Source organism: Spea bombifrons, chromosome 4, assembly GCF_027358695.1.
Source record: "Spea bombifrons isolate aSpeBom1 chromosome 4, aSpeBom1.2.pri, whole genome shotgun sequence".
NCBI classification, from domain to species: Eukaryota; Metazoa; Chordata; class Amphibia; order Anura; family Pelobatidae; genus Spea; species Spea bombifrons.
In genome coordinates this window covers 114,079,546-114,091,915 of record NC_071090.1, presented here as the reverse complement: position 1 = coordinate 114,091,915, position 12,370 = coordinate 114,079,546, and the positions used below count along the sequence as shown (strand labels likewise).

Here is a 12,370-nt window from a genome sequence, read left to right as displayed (position 1 = left end):
TTAACTGTAGAGGGGATGTAAACATTTCACCATAACTATGTCACAGATTTTCCCTGGGGGTAGCCTACTCAACTGTGAAGTTTCTTAGCCCTTTGCTGACCCAATCCTGTAGTTTTCTCCTTACTTTCTAGTAACACATATTGTCTGAAAGCGTTTGAAAGTGTCCCCAGCTAGATTTGTTTCTGTAGTGTAGTGGTTATCACGTTCGCCTTACACGCGAAAGGTCCTCGGTTCGAAACCGAGCAGAAACAACTATTGTTTTATGAATTTAAAACTACACCTGCATTTCTTGCAAAGGTAGCACACGTTGAGTTGTTTTTGTTTTTTAAACCATGTTTCCAAAGAAACAGTACTGTCAGAGAGGTGAGAAAACTGCAGCCAGGTCAAGTTTCTGTAGTGTAGTGGTTATCACGATTGCCTAACACGCAAAAGGTCCCTGATTTGAAACCAGGCAGGAACATGTTTTGTGTAGAGTTCTTTTTGTCATGCATGCTGAAAATCATTTAAAAAAAACACCTACTCACTTCACGAAAATCCCATCATTGCACCATGAAATCACTGTGCTGTTCACATCATTTGTTCAGTGTTAGAAATTGCTGAAATTTATAAAGAAAGGAAATTGAAAGGATCTGTATGGGATTCTTAGAGTGTTTAAGCTCCCAAGTCAAATTCTTGTAAAGGAGCTAAAAATGAAAACTTCTTGGCAGGGTTCTTAAAATCAGAGAAAATTTAAGCATAACTGTAGAGGGGATGTAAACATTTCACCAGAACTATGTCACATATTTTCCCTGGGGGTAGCCTACTCAACTGTGAAGTTTCTTAGCACTTTGCTGACTCAATCCTGTAGTTTTCTACTTACTTTCTAGTAACACATATTGTCTGAAAGCGTTTGAAAGAGTTTTCTGCCAGATTTGTTTCTGTAGTGTAGTGGTTATCACGTTCGCCTCACACGCGAAAGGTCCTCGGTTCGAAACCGAGCAGAAACAACTATTGTTTTATGAATTTAAAACTACACCTGCATTTCTTGCAAAGGTAGCACACGTTGAGTTGTTTTTGTTTTTTTAAACCATGTTTCCAAAGAAACAGTACTGTCAGAGAGGTGAGAAAACCACGGCCAGGTCAAGTTTCTGTAGTGTAGTGGTTATCACGATTGCCTAACACGCAAAAGGTCCCTGATTTGAAACCAGGCAGGAACATGTTTTGTGGAGAGTTCTTTTTGTCATGCATGCTGAAAATCATTTAAAAAAAACACCTACTCACTTCACGAAAATCCCATCATTGCACCATGAAATCACTGTGCTGTTCACATCATTTGTTCAGTGTTAGAAATTGCTGAAATTCATAAAGAAAGGAAATTGAAAGGATCTGTATGGGATTCTTAGAGTGTTTAAGCTCCCAAGTCAAATTCTTGTAAAGGAGCTAAAAATGAAAACTTCTTAGCAGGGTTCTTAAAATCAGAGAAAATTTAAGCTTAACTGTAGAGGGGATGTAAACATTTCACCATAACTATGTCACAGATTTTCCCTGGGGGTAGCCTACTCAACTGTGAAGTTTCTTAGCACTTTGCTGACCCAATCCTGTAGTTTTCTCCTTACTTTCTAGTAACACATATTGTCTGAAAGCGTTTGAAAGTGTCTCCTGCCAGATTTGTTTCTGTAGTGTAGTGGTTATCACGTTCGCCTTACACGCGAAAGGTCCTCGGTTCGAAACCGAGCAGAAACAACTATAGTTTTATGAATTTAAAACTACACCTGCATTTCTTGCAAAGGTAGCACACGTTGAGTTGTTTTTGTTTTTTTAAACCATGTTTCCAAAGAAAGAGTACTGTCAGAGAGGTGAGAAAACTGCAGCTAGGTCAAGTTTCTGTAGTGTAGTGGTTATCACGTTTGCCTAACACGCAAAAGGTCCCTGGTTCGAAACCAGGCAAGAACGTGTTTTGTGTAGAGTTCTTTTTGTCATGCATGCTGAAAATCATTAAAAAAAAACACCTACTCACTTCACGAAAATCCCATCATTGCACCATGAAATCACTGTGCTGTTCACATCATTTGTTCAGTGTTAGAAATTGCTGAAATTCATAAAGAAAGGAAATTGAAAGGATCTGTATGGGATTCTTAGAGTGTTTAAGCTCCCAAGTCAAATTCTTGTAAAGGAGCTAAAAATGAAAACTTCTTAGCAGGGTTCTTAAAATCAGAGAAAATGTAAGCTTAACTGTAGAGGGGATGTAAACATTTCACCATAACTATGTCACAGATTTTCCCTGGGGGTAGCCTACTCAACTGTGAAGTTTCTTAGCACTTTGCTGACCCAATCCTGTAGTTTTCTCCTTACTTTCTAGTAACACATATTGTCTGAAAGCGTTTGAAAGTGCCCCCAGCTAGATTTGTTTCTGTAGTGTAGTGGTTATCACGTTCACCTTACGCGCGAAAGGTCCTCGGTTCGAAACCGAGCAGAAACAACTATTGTTTTATGAATTTAAAACTACACCTGCATTTCTTGCAAAGGTAGCACACGTTGAGTTGTTTTTGTTTTTTAAACCATGTTTCCAAAGAAACAGTACTGTCAGAGAGGTGAGAAAACTGCAGCCAGGTCAAGTTTCTGTAGTGTAGTGGTTATCACGATTGCCTAACACGCAAAAGGTCCCTGATTTGAAACCAGGCAGGAACATGTTTTGTGTAGAGTTCTTTTTGTCATGCATGCTGAAAATCATTTAAAAAAAACACCTACTCACTTCACGAAAATCCCATCATTGCACCATGAAATCACTGTGCTTTTCACATCATTTGTTCAGTGTTAGAAATTGCTGAAATTCATAAAGAAAGGAAATTGAAAGGATCTGTATGGGATTCTTAGAGTGTTTAAGCTCCCAAGTCAAATTCTTGTAAAGGAGCTAAAAATGAAAACTTCTTGGCAGGGTTCTTAAAATCAGAGAAAATTTAAGCATAACTGTAGAGGGGATGTAAACATTTCACCAGAACTATGTCACATATTTTCCCTGGGGGTAGCCTACTCAACTGTGAAGTTTCTTAGCACTTTGCTGACTCAATCCTGTAGTTTTCTACTTACTTTCTAGTAACACATATTGTCTGAAAGCGTTTGAAAGTGGTTTCTGCCAGATTTGTTTCTGTAGTGTAGTGGTTATCACGTTCGCCTCACACGCGAAAGGTCCTCGGTTCGAAACCGAGCAGAAACAACTATTGTTTTATGAATTTAAAACTACACCTGCATTTCTTGCAAAGGTAGCACACGTTGAGTAGTTTTTGTTTTTTTAAACCATGTTTCCAAAGAAACAGTACTGTCAGAGAGGTGAGAAAACCACGGCCAGGTCAAGTTTCTGTAGTGTAGTGGTTATCACGATTGCCTAACACGCAAAAGGTCCCTGATTTGAAACCAGGCAGGAACATGTTTTGTGTAGAGTTCTTTTTGTCATGCATGCTGAAAATCATTTAAAAAAAACACCTACTCACTTCACGAAAATCCCATCAATGCACCATGAAATCACTGTGCTGTTCACATCATTTGTTCAGTGTTAGAAATTGCTGAAATTCATAAAGAAAGGAAATTGAAAGGATCTGTATGGGATTCTTAGAGTGTTTAAGCTCCCAAGTCAAATTCTTGTAAAGGAGCTAAAAATGAAAACTTCTTAGCAGGGTTCTTAAAATCAGAGAAAATTTAAGCTTAACTGTAGAGGGGATGTAAACATTTCACCATAACTATGTCACAGATTTTCCCTGGGGGTAGCCTACTCAACTGTGAAGTTTCTTAGCACTTTGCTGACCCAATCCTGTAGTTTTCTCCTTACTTTCTAGTAACACATATTGTCTGAAAGCGTTTGAAAGAGTCTCCTGCCAGATTTGTTTCTGTAGTGTAGTGGTTATCACGTTCGCCTTACACGCGAAAGGTCCTCGGTTCGAAACCGAGCAGAAACAACTATAGTTTTATGAATTTAAAACTACACCTGCATTTCTTGCAAAGGTAGCACACGTTGAGTTGTTTTTGTTTTTTTAAACCATGTTTCCAAAGAAAGAGTACTGTCAGAGAGGTGAGAAAACTGCAGCCAGGTCAAGTTTCTGTAGTGTAGTGGTTATCACGTTTGCCTAACACGCAAAAGGTCCCTGGTTCGAAACCAGGCAGGAACATGTTTTGTGTAGAGTTCTTTTTGTCATGCATGCTGAAAATCATTTTAAAAAAACACCTACTCACTTCACGAAAATCCCATCATTGCACCATGAAATCACTGTGCTGTTCACATCATTTGTTCAGTGTTAGAAATTGCTGAAATTCATAAAGAAAGGAAATTGAAAGGATCTGTATGGGATTCTTAGAGTGTTTAAGCTCCCAAGTCAAATTCTTGTAAAGGAGCTAAAAATGAAAACTTCTTGGCAGGGTTCTTAAAATCAGAGAAAATTTAAGCTTAACTGTAGAGGGGATGTAAACATTTCACCATAACTATGTCACAGATTTTCCCTGGGGGTAGAATACTCAACTGTGAAGTTTCTTAGCACTTTGCTGACCCAATCCTGTAGTTTTCTCCTTACTTTCTAGTAACACATAGTGTCTGAAAGCGTTTGAAAGTGTCTTCTTCCAGATTTGTTTCTGTAGTGTAGTGGTTATCACGTTTGCCTCACACGCGAAAGGTCCTCGGTTCGAAACCGAGCAGAAACAACTATTGTTTTATGAATTTAAAACTACACCTGCATTTCTTGCAAAGGTAGCACACGTTGAGTTGTTTTTGTTTTTTTAAACCATGTTTCCAAAGAAAGAGTACTGTCAGAGAGGTGAGAAAACCACGAACAGGTCAAGTTTCTGTAGTGTAGTGGTTATCACGTTTGCCTAACACGCAAAAGGTCCCTGGTTCGAAACCAGGCAGGAACATGTTTTGTGTAGAGTTCTTTTTGTCATGCATGCTGAAAATCATTTAAAAGAAACACCTACTCACTTCACGAAAATCCCATCATTGCACCATGAAATCACTGTGCTGTTCACATCATTGGTTCAGTGTTAGAAATTGCTGAAATTCATAAAGAAAGGAAATTGAAATGATCTGTATGGGATTCTTAGAGTGTTTAAGCTCCCAAGTCAAATTCTTGTAAAGGAGCTAAAAATGAAAACTTCTTAGCAGGGTTCTTAAAATCAGAGAAAATGTAAGCTTAACTGTAGAGGGGATGTAAACATTTCACCATAACTATGTCACAGATTTTCCCTGGGGGTAGCCTACTCAACTGTGAAGTTTCTTAGCCCTTTGCTGACCCAATCCTGTAGTTTTCTCCTTACTTTCTAGTAACACATATTGTCTGAAAGCGTTTGAAAGTGTCCCCAGCTAGATTTGTTTCTGTAGTGTAGTGGTTATCACGTTCGCCTTACACGCGAAAGGTCCTCGGTTCGAAACCGAGCAGAAACAACTATTGTTTTATGAATTTAAAACTACACCTGCATTTCTTGCAAAGGTAGCACACGTTGAGTTGTTTTTGTTTTTTAAACCATGTTTCCAAAGAAAGAGTACTGTCAGAGAGGTGAGAAAATTGCAGCCAGGTCAAGTTTCTGTAGTGTAGTGGTTATCACTATTGCCTAACACGCAAAAGGTCCCTGATTTGAAACCAGGCAGGAACATGTTTTGTGTAGAGTTCTTTTTGTCATGCATGCTGAAAATCATTTAAAAAAAACACCTACTCACTTCACGAAAATCCCATCATTGCACCATGAAATCACTGTGCTGTTCACATCATTTGTTCAGTGTTAGAAATTGCTGAAATTTATAAAGAAAGGAAATTGAAAGGATCTGTATGGGATTCTTAGAGTGTTTAAGCTCCCAAGTCAAATTCTTGTAAAGGAGCTAAAAATGAAAACTTCTTGGCAGGGTTCTTAAAATCAGAGAAAATTTAAGCATAACTGTAGAGGGGATGTAAACATTTCACCAGAACTATGTCACATATTTTCCCTGGGGGTAGCCTACTCAACTGTGAAGTTTCTTAGCACTTTGCTGACTCAATCCTGTAGTTTTCTACTTACTTTCTAGTAACACATATTGTCTGAAAGCGTTTGAAAGTGTTTTCTGCCAGATTTGTTTCTGTAGTGTAGTGGTTATCACGTTCGCCTCACACGCGAAAGGTCCTCGGTTCGAAACTGAGCAGAAACAACTATTGTTTTATGAATTTAAAACTACACCTGCATTTCTTGCAAAGGTAGCACACGTTGAGTTGTTTTTGTTTTTTTAAACCATGTTTCCAAAGAAACAGTACTGTCAGAGAGGTGAGAAAACCACGGCCAGGTCAAGTTTCTGTAGTGTAGTGGTTATCACGATTGCCTAACACGCAAAAGGTCCCTGATTTGAAACCAGGCAGGAACATGTTTTGTGGAGAGTTCTTTTTGTCATGCATGCTGAAAATCATTTAAAAAAAACACCTACTCACTTCACGAAAATCCCATCATTGCACCATGAAATCACTGTGCTGTTCACATCATTTGTTCAGTGTTAGAAATTGCTGAAATTCATAAAGAAAGGAAATTGAAAGGATCTGTATGGGATTCTTAGAGTGTTTAAGCTCCCAAGTCAAATTCTTGTAAAGGAGCTAAAAATGAAAACTTCTTAGCAGGGTTCTTAAAATCAGAGAAAATTTAAGCTTAACTGTAGAGGGGATGTAAACATTTCACCATAACTATGTCACAGATTTTCCCTGGGGGTAGCCTACTCAACTGTGAAGTTTCTTAGCACTTTGCTGACCCAATCCTGTAGTTTTCTCCTTACTTTCTAGTAACACATATTGTCTGAAAGCGTTTGAAAGTGTCCCCTGCCAGATTTGTTTCTGTAGTGTAGTGGTTATCACGTTCGCCTTACACGCGAAAGGTCCTCGGTTCGAAACCGAGCAGAAACAACTATAGTTTTATGAATTTAAAACTACACCTGCATTTCTTGCAAAGGTAGCACACGTTGAGTTGTTTTTGTTTTTTTAAACCATGTTTCCAAAGAAAGAGTACTGTCAGAGAGGTGAGAAAACTGCAGCTAGGTCAAGTTTCTGTAGTGTAGTGGTTATCACGTTTGCCTAACACGCAAAAGGTCCCTGGTTCGAAACCAGGCAAGAACGTGTTTTGTGTAGAGTTCTTTTTGTCATGCATGCTGAAAATCATTAAAAAAAACACCTACTCACTTCACGAAAATCCCATCATTGCACCATGAAATCACTGTGCTGTTCACATCATTTGTTCAGTGTTAGAAATTGCTGAAATTCATAAAGAAAGGAAATTGAAAGGATCTGTATGGGATTCTTAGAGTGTTTAAGCTCCCAAGTCAAATTCTTGTAAAGGAGCTAAAAATGAAAACTTCTTAGCAGGGTTCTTAAAATCAGAGAAAATGTAAGCTTAACTGTAGAGGGGATGTAAACATTTCACCATAACTATGTCACAGATTTTCCCTGGGGGTAGCCTACTCAACTGTGAAGTTTCTTAGCACTTTGCTGACCCAATCCTGTAGTTTTCTCCTTACTTTCTAGTAACACATATTGTCTGAAAGCGTTTGAAAGTGCCCCCAGCTAGATTTGTTTCTGTAGTGTAGTGGTTATCACGTTCACCTTACGCGCGAAAGGTCCTCGGTTCGAAACCGAGCAGAAACAACTATTGTTTTATGAATTTAAAACTACACCTGCATTTCTTGCAAAGGTAGCACACGTTGAGTTGTTTTTGTTTTTTAAACCATGTTTCCAAAGAAACAGTACTGTCAGAGAGGTGAGAAAACTGCAGCCAGGTCAAGTTTCTGTAGTGTAGTGGTTATCACGATTGCCTAACACGCAAAAGGTCCCTGATTTGAAACCAGGCAGGAACATGTTTTGTGTAGAGTTCTTTTTGTCATGCATGCTGAAAATCATTTAAAAAAAACACCTACTCACTTCACGAAAATCCCATCATTGCACCATGAAATCACTGTGCTTTTCACATCATTTGTTCAGTGTTAGAAATTGCTGAAATTCATAAAGAAAGGAAATTGAAAGGATCTGTATGGGATTCTTAGAGTGTTTAAGCTCCCAAGTCAAATTCTTGTAAAGGAGCTAAAAATGAAAACTTCTTAGCAGGGTTCTTAAAATCAGAGAAAATTTAAGCTTAACTGTAGAGGGGATGTAAACATTTCACCATAACTATGTCACAGATTTTCCCTGGGGGTAGAATACTCAACTGTGAAGTTTCTTAGCACTTTGCTGACCCAATCCTGTAGTTTTCTCCTTACTTTCTAGTAACACATAGTGTCTGAAAGCGTTTGAAAGTGTCTTCTTCCAGATTTGTTTCTGTAGTGTAGTGGTTATCACGTTCGCCTCACACGCGAAAGGTCCTCGGTTCGAAACCGAGCAGAAACAACTATTGTTTTATGAATTTAAAACTACACCTGCATTTCTTGCAAAGGTAGCACACGTTGAGTTTTTTTTGTTTTTTTAAACCATGTTTCCAAAGAAAGAGTACTGTCAGAGAGGTGAGAAAACCACGAACAGGTCAAGTTTCTGTAGTGTAGTGGTTATCACGTTTGCCTAACACGCAAAAGGTCCCTGGTTCGAAACCAGGCAGGAACATGTTTTGTGTAGAGTTCTTTTTGTCATGCATGCTGAAAATCATTTAAAAAAAACACCTACTCACTTCACGAAAATCCTATCATTGCACCATGAAATCACTGTGCTGTTCACATCATTGGTTCAGTGTTAGAAATTGCTGAAATTCATAAAGAAAGGAAATTGAAATGATCTGTATGGGATTCTTAGAGTGTTTAAGCTCCCAAGTCAAATTCTTGTAAAGGAGCTAAAAATGAAAACTTCTTAGCAGGGTTCTTAAAATCAGAGAAAATGTAAGCTTAACTGTAGAGGGGATGTAAACATTTCACCATAACTATGTCACAGATTTTCCCTGGGGGTAGCCTACTCAACTGTGAAGTTTCTTAGCCCTTTGCTGACCCAATCCTGTAGTTTTCTCCTTACTTTCTAGTAACACATATTGTCTGAAAGCGTTTGAAAGTGTCCCCAGCTAGATTTGTTTCTGTAGTGTAGTGGTTATCACGTTCGCCTTACACGCGAAAGGTCCTCGGTTCGAAACCGAGCAGAAACAACTATTGTTTTATGAATTTAAAACTACACCTGCATTTCTTGCAAAGGTAGCACACGTTGAGTTGTTTTTGTTTTTTAAACCATGTTTCCAAAGAAACAGTACTGTCAGAGAGGTGAGAAAACTGCAGCCAGGTCAAGTTTCTGTAGTGTAGTGGTTATCACGATTGCCTAACACGCAAAAGGTCCCTGATTTGAAACCAGGCAGGAACATGTTTTGTGTAGAGTTCTTTTTGTCATGCATGCTGAAAATCATTTAAAAAAAACACCTACTCACTTCACGAAAATCCCATCATTGCACCATGAAATCACTGTGCTGTTCACATCATTTGTTCAGTGTTAGAAATTGCTGAAATTTATAAAGAAAGGAAATTGAAAGGATCTGTATGGGATTCTTAGAGTGTTTAAGCTCCCAAGTCAAATTCTTGTAAAGGAGCTAAAAATGAAAACTTCTTGGCAGGGTTCTTAAAATCAGAGAAAATTTAAGCATAACTGTAGAGGGGATGTAAACATTTCACCAGAACTATGTCACATATTTTCCCTGGGGGTAGCCTACTCAACTGTGAAGTTTCTTAGCACTTTGCTGACTCAATCCTGTAGTTTTCTACTTACTTTCTAGTAACACATATTGTCTGAAAGCGTTTGAAAGTGTTTTCTGCCAGATTTGTTTCTGTAGTGTAGTGGTTATCACGTTCGCCTCACACGCGAAAGGTCCTCGGTTCGAAACCGAGCAGAAACAACTATTGTTTTATGAATTTAAAACTACACCTGCATTTCTTGCAAAGGTAGCACACGTTGAGTTGTTTTTGTTTTTTTAAACCATGTTTCCAAAGAAACAGTACTGTCAGAGAGGTGAGAAAACCACGGCCAGGTCAAGTTTCTGTAGTGTAGTGGTTATCACGATTGCCTAACACGCAAAAGGTCCCTGATTTGAAACCAGGCAGGAACACGTTTTGTGGAGAGTTCTTTTTGTCATGCATGCTGAAAATCATTTAAAAAAAACACCTACTCACTTCACGAAAATCCCATCATTGCACCATGAAATCACTGTGCTGTTCACATCATTTGTTCAGTGTTAGAAATTGCTGAAATTCATAAAGAAAGGAAATTGAAAGGATCTGTATGGGATTCTTAGAGTGTTTAAGCTCCCAAGTCAAATTCTTGTAAAGGAGCTAAAAATGAAAACTTCTTAGCAGGGTTCTTAAAATCAGAGAAAATGTAAGCTTAACTGTAGAGGGGATGTAAACATTTCACCATAACTATGTCACAGATTTTCCCTGGGGGTAGCCTACTCAACTGTGAAGTTTCTTAGCACTTTGCTGACCCAATCCTGTAGTTTTCTCCTTACTTTCTAGTAACACATATTGTCTGAAAGCGTTTGAAAGTGTCTCCTGCCAGATTTGTTTCTGTAGTGTAGTGGTTATCACGTTCGCCTTACACGCGAAAGGTCCTCGGTTCGAAACCGAGCAGAAACAACTATAGTTTTATGAATTTAAAACTACACCTGCATTTCTTGCAAAGGTAGCACACGTTGAGTTGTTTTTGTTTTTTTAAACCATGTTTCCAAAGAAAGAGTACTGTCAGAGAGGTGAGAAAACTGCAGCCAGGTCAAGTTTCTGTAGTGTAGTGGTTATCACGTTTGCCTAACACGCAAAAGGTCCCTGGTTCGAAACCAGGCAGGAACATGTTTTGTGTAGAGTTCTTTTTGTCATGCATGCTGAAAATCATTTAAAAAAAACACCTACTCACTTCACGAAAATCCCATCATTGCACCATGAAATCACTGTGCTGTTCACATCATTTGTTCAGTGTTAGAAATTGCTGAAATTCATAAAGAAAGGAAATTGAAAGGATCTGTATGGGATTCTTAGAGTGTTTAAGCTCCCAAGTCAAATTCTTGTAAAGGAGCTAAAAATGAAAACTTCTTAGCAGGGTTCTTAAAATCAGAGAAAATTTAAGCTTAACTGTAGAGGGGATGTAAACATTTCACCATAACTATGTCACAGATTTTCCCTGGGGGTAGCCTACTCAACTGTGAAATTTCTTAGCACTTTGCTGACCCAATCCTGTAGTTTTCTCCTTACTTTCTAGTAACACATAGTGTCTGAAAGCGTTTGAAAGTGTCTTCTTCCAGATTTGTTTCTGTAGTGTAGTGGTTATCACGTTCGCCTCACACGCGAAAGGTCCTCGATTCGAAACCGAGCAGAAACAACTATTGTTTTATGAATTTAAAACTACACCTGCATTTCTTGCAAAGGTAGCACACGTTGAGTTGTTTTTGTTTTTTTAAACCATGTTTCCAAAGAAAGAGTACTGTCAGAGAGGTGAGAAAACCACAAACAGGTCAAGTTTCTGTAGTGTAGTGGTTATCACGTTTGCCTAACACGCAAAAGGTCCCTGGTTCGAAACCAGGCAGGAACATGTTTTGTGTAGAGTTCTTTTTGTCATGCATGCTGAAAATCATTTAAAAAAAACACCTACTCACTTCACGAAAATCCCATCATTGCACCATGAAATCACTGTGCTGTTCACATCATTTGTTCAGTGTTAGAAATTGCTGAAATTCATAAAGAAAGGAAATTGAAATGATCTGTATGGGATTCTTAGAGTGTTTAAGCTCCCAAGTCAAATTCTTGTAAAGGAGCTAAAAATGAAAACTTCTTAGCAGGGTTCTTAAAATCAGAGAAAATGTAAGCTTAACTGTAGAGGGGATGTAAACATTTCACCATAACTATGTCACAGATTTTCCCTGGGGGTAGCCTACTTAACTGTGAAGTTTCTTAGCACTTTGCTGACCCAATCCTGTAGTTTTCTCCTTACTTTCTAGTAACACATATTGTCTGAAAGCGTTTGAAAGTGTTTTCTGCCAGATTTGTTTCTGTAGTGTAGTGGTTATCACGTTCGCCTCACAAGCGAAAGGTCCTCGGTTCAAAACCGAGCAGAAACAACTATTGTTTTATGAATTTAAAACTACACCTGCATTTCTTGCAAAGGTAGCACACGTTGAGTTGTTTTTGTTTTTTTAAACCATGTTTCCAAAGAAGGAGTACTGTCAGAGAGGTGAGAAAACTGCAGCCAGGTCAAGTTTCTGTAGTGTAGTGGTTATCACGTTTGCCTAACACGCAAAAGGTCCCTGGTTCGAAACCAGGCAGGAACATGTTTTGTGTAGAGTTCTTTTTGTCATGCATGCTGAAAATCATTTTAAAAAACACCTACTCACTTCACGAAAATCCCATCATTGCACCATGAAATCACTGTGCTGTTCACATCATTTGTTCAGTGTTAGAAATTGCTGA

General features: G+C 38.4%; 25 non-coding genes across 25 annotated transcripts; all 25 read left to right on the top strand.

Annotated features, from left to right (window-relative positions):
* The first annotated feature begins 178 nt into the window (after positions 1-178).
* On the top strand, positions 179-251 carry TRNAV-UAC (transfer RNA valine (anticodon UAC)). Its single transcript has one exon. It is a non-coding gene; the product is annotated as a tRNA-Val (tRNA).
* A 662-nt stretch (positions 252-913) lies between these two features.
* On the top strand, positions 914-986 carry TRNAV-CAC (transfer RNA valine (anticodon CAC)). The gene has a single exon. It is a non-coding gene; the product is annotated as a tRNA-Val (tRNA).
* A 663-nt stretch (positions 987-1,649) lies between these two features.
* TRNAV-UAC (transfer RNA valine (anticodon UAC)) lies at positions 1,650-1,722 on the top strand. The gene has a single exon. It is a non-coding gene; the product is annotated as a tRNA-Val (tRNA).
* Positions 1,723-1,859: 137 nt separating this feature from the next.
* Positions 1,860-1,932, top strand: TRNAV-AAC (transfer RNA valine (anticodon AAC)). The gene has a single exon. It is a non-coding gene; the product is annotated as a tRNA-Val (tRNA).
* Positions 1,933-2,385: 453 nt separating this feature from the next.
* On the top strand, positions 2,386-2,458 carry TRNAV-UAC (transfer RNA valine (anticodon UAC)). Its single transcript has one exon. It is a non-coding gene; the product is annotated as a tRNA-Val (tRNA).
* A 662-nt stretch (positions 2,459-3,120) lies between these two features.
* TRNAV-CAC (transfer RNA valine (anticodon CAC)) lies at positions 3,121-3,193 on the top strand. Its single transcript has one exon. It is a non-coding gene; the product is annotated as a tRNA-Val (tRNA).
* Positions 3,194-3,856: 663 nt separating this feature from the next.
* TRNAV-UAC (transfer RNA valine (anticodon UAC)) lies at positions 3,857-3,929 on the top strand. The gene has a single exon. It is a non-coding gene; the product is annotated as a tRNA-Val (tRNA).
* Positions 3,930-4,066: 137 nt separating this feature from the next.
* Positions 4,067-4,139, top strand: TRNAV-AAC (transfer RNA valine (anticodon AAC)). The gene has a single exon. It is a non-coding gene; the product is annotated as a tRNA-Val (tRNA).
* A 453-nt stretch (positions 4,140-4,592) lies between these two features.
* TRNAV-CAC (transfer RNA valine (anticodon CAC)) lies at positions 4,593-4,665 on the top strand. The gene has a single exon. It is a non-coding gene; the product is annotated as a tRNA-Val (tRNA).
* Positions 4,666-4,802: 137 nt separating this feature from the next.
* Positions 4,803-4,875, top strand: TRNAV-AAC (transfer RNA valine (anticodon AAC)). Its single transcript has one exon. It is a non-coding gene; the product is annotated as a tRNA-Val (tRNA).
* A 453-nt stretch (positions 4,876-5,328) lies between these two features.
* Positions 5,329-5,401, top strand: TRNAV-UAC (transfer RNA valine (anticodon UAC)). Its single transcript has one exon. It is a non-coding gene; the product is annotated as a tRNA-Val (tRNA).
* Positions 5,402-6,063: 662 nt separating this feature from the next.
* Positions 6,064-6,136, top strand: TRNAV-CAC (transfer RNA valine (anticodon CAC)). Its single transcript has one exon. It is a non-coding gene; the product is annotated as a tRNA-Val (tRNA).
* A 663-nt stretch (positions 6,137-6,799) lies between these two features.
* Positions 6,800-6,872, top strand: TRNAV-UAC (transfer RNA valine (anticodon UAC)). Its single transcript has one exon. It is a non-coding gene; the product is annotated as a tRNA-Val (tRNA).
* A 137-nt stretch (positions 6,873-7,009) lies between these two features.
* On the top strand, positions 7,010-7,082 carry TRNAV-AAC (transfer RNA valine (anticodon AAC)). Its single transcript has one exon. It is a non-coding gene; the product is annotated as a tRNA-Val (tRNA).
* A 452-nt stretch (positions 7,083-7,534) lies between these two features.
* On the top strand, positions 7,535-7,607 carry TRNAV-UAC (transfer RNA valine (anticodon UAC)). Its single transcript has one exon. It is a non-coding gene; the product is annotated as a tRNA-Val (tRNA).
* A 662-nt stretch (positions 7,608-8,269) lies between these two features.
* On the top strand, positions 8,270-8,342 carry TRNAV-CAC (transfer RNA valine (anticodon CAC)). Its single transcript has one exon. It is a non-coding gene; the product is annotated as a tRNA-Val (tRNA).
* Positions 8,343-8,479: 137 nt separating this feature from the next.
* Positions 8,480-8,552, top strand: TRNAV-AAC (transfer RNA valine (anticodon AAC)). Its single transcript has one exon. It is a non-coding gene; the product is annotated as a tRNA-Val (tRNA).
* A 453-nt stretch (positions 8,553-9,005) lies between these two features.
* On the top strand, positions 9,006-9,078 carry TRNAV-UAC (transfer RNA valine (anticodon UAC)). Its single transcript has one exon. It is a non-coding gene; the product is annotated as a tRNA-Val (tRNA).
* A 662-nt stretch (positions 9,079-9,740) lies between these two features.
* Positions 9,741-9,813, top strand: TRNAV-CAC (transfer RNA valine (anticodon CAC)). The gene has a single exon. It is a non-coding gene; the product is annotated as a tRNA-Val (tRNA).
* A 663-nt stretch (positions 9,814-10,476) lies between these two features.
* On the top strand, positions 10,477-10,549 carry TRNAV-UAC (transfer RNA valine (anticodon UAC)). Its single transcript has one exon. It is a non-coding gene; the product is annotated as a tRNA-Val (tRNA).
* A 137-nt stretch (positions 10,550-10,686) lies between these two features.
* TRNAV-AAC (transfer RNA valine (anticodon AAC)) lies at positions 10,687-10,759 on the top strand. The gene has a single exon. It is a non-coding gene; the product is annotated as a tRNA-Val (tRNA).
* A 453-nt stretch (positions 10,760-11,212) lies between these two features.
* Positions 11,213-11,285, top strand: TRNAV-CAC (transfer RNA valine (anticodon CAC)). Its single transcript has one exon. It is a non-coding gene; the product is annotated as a tRNA-Val (tRNA).
* A 137-nt stretch (positions 11,286-11,422) lies between these two features.
* Positions 11,423-11,495, top strand: TRNAV-AAC (transfer RNA valine (anticodon AAC)). Its single transcript has one exon. It is a non-coding gene; the product is annotated as a tRNA-Val (tRNA).
* A 453-nt stretch (positions 11,496-11,948) lies between these two features.
* Positions 11,949-12,021, top strand: TRNAV-CAC (transfer RNA valine (anticodon CAC)). Its single transcript has one exon. It is a non-coding gene; the product is annotated as a tRNA-Val (tRNA).
* A 137-nt stretch (positions 12,022-12,158) lies between these two features.
* On the top strand, positions 12,159-12,231 carry TRNAV-AAC (transfer RNA valine (anticodon AAC)). Its single transcript has one exon. It is a non-coding gene; the product is annotated as a tRNA-Val (tRNA).
* Positions 12,232-12,370: the final 139 nt, after the last annotated feature.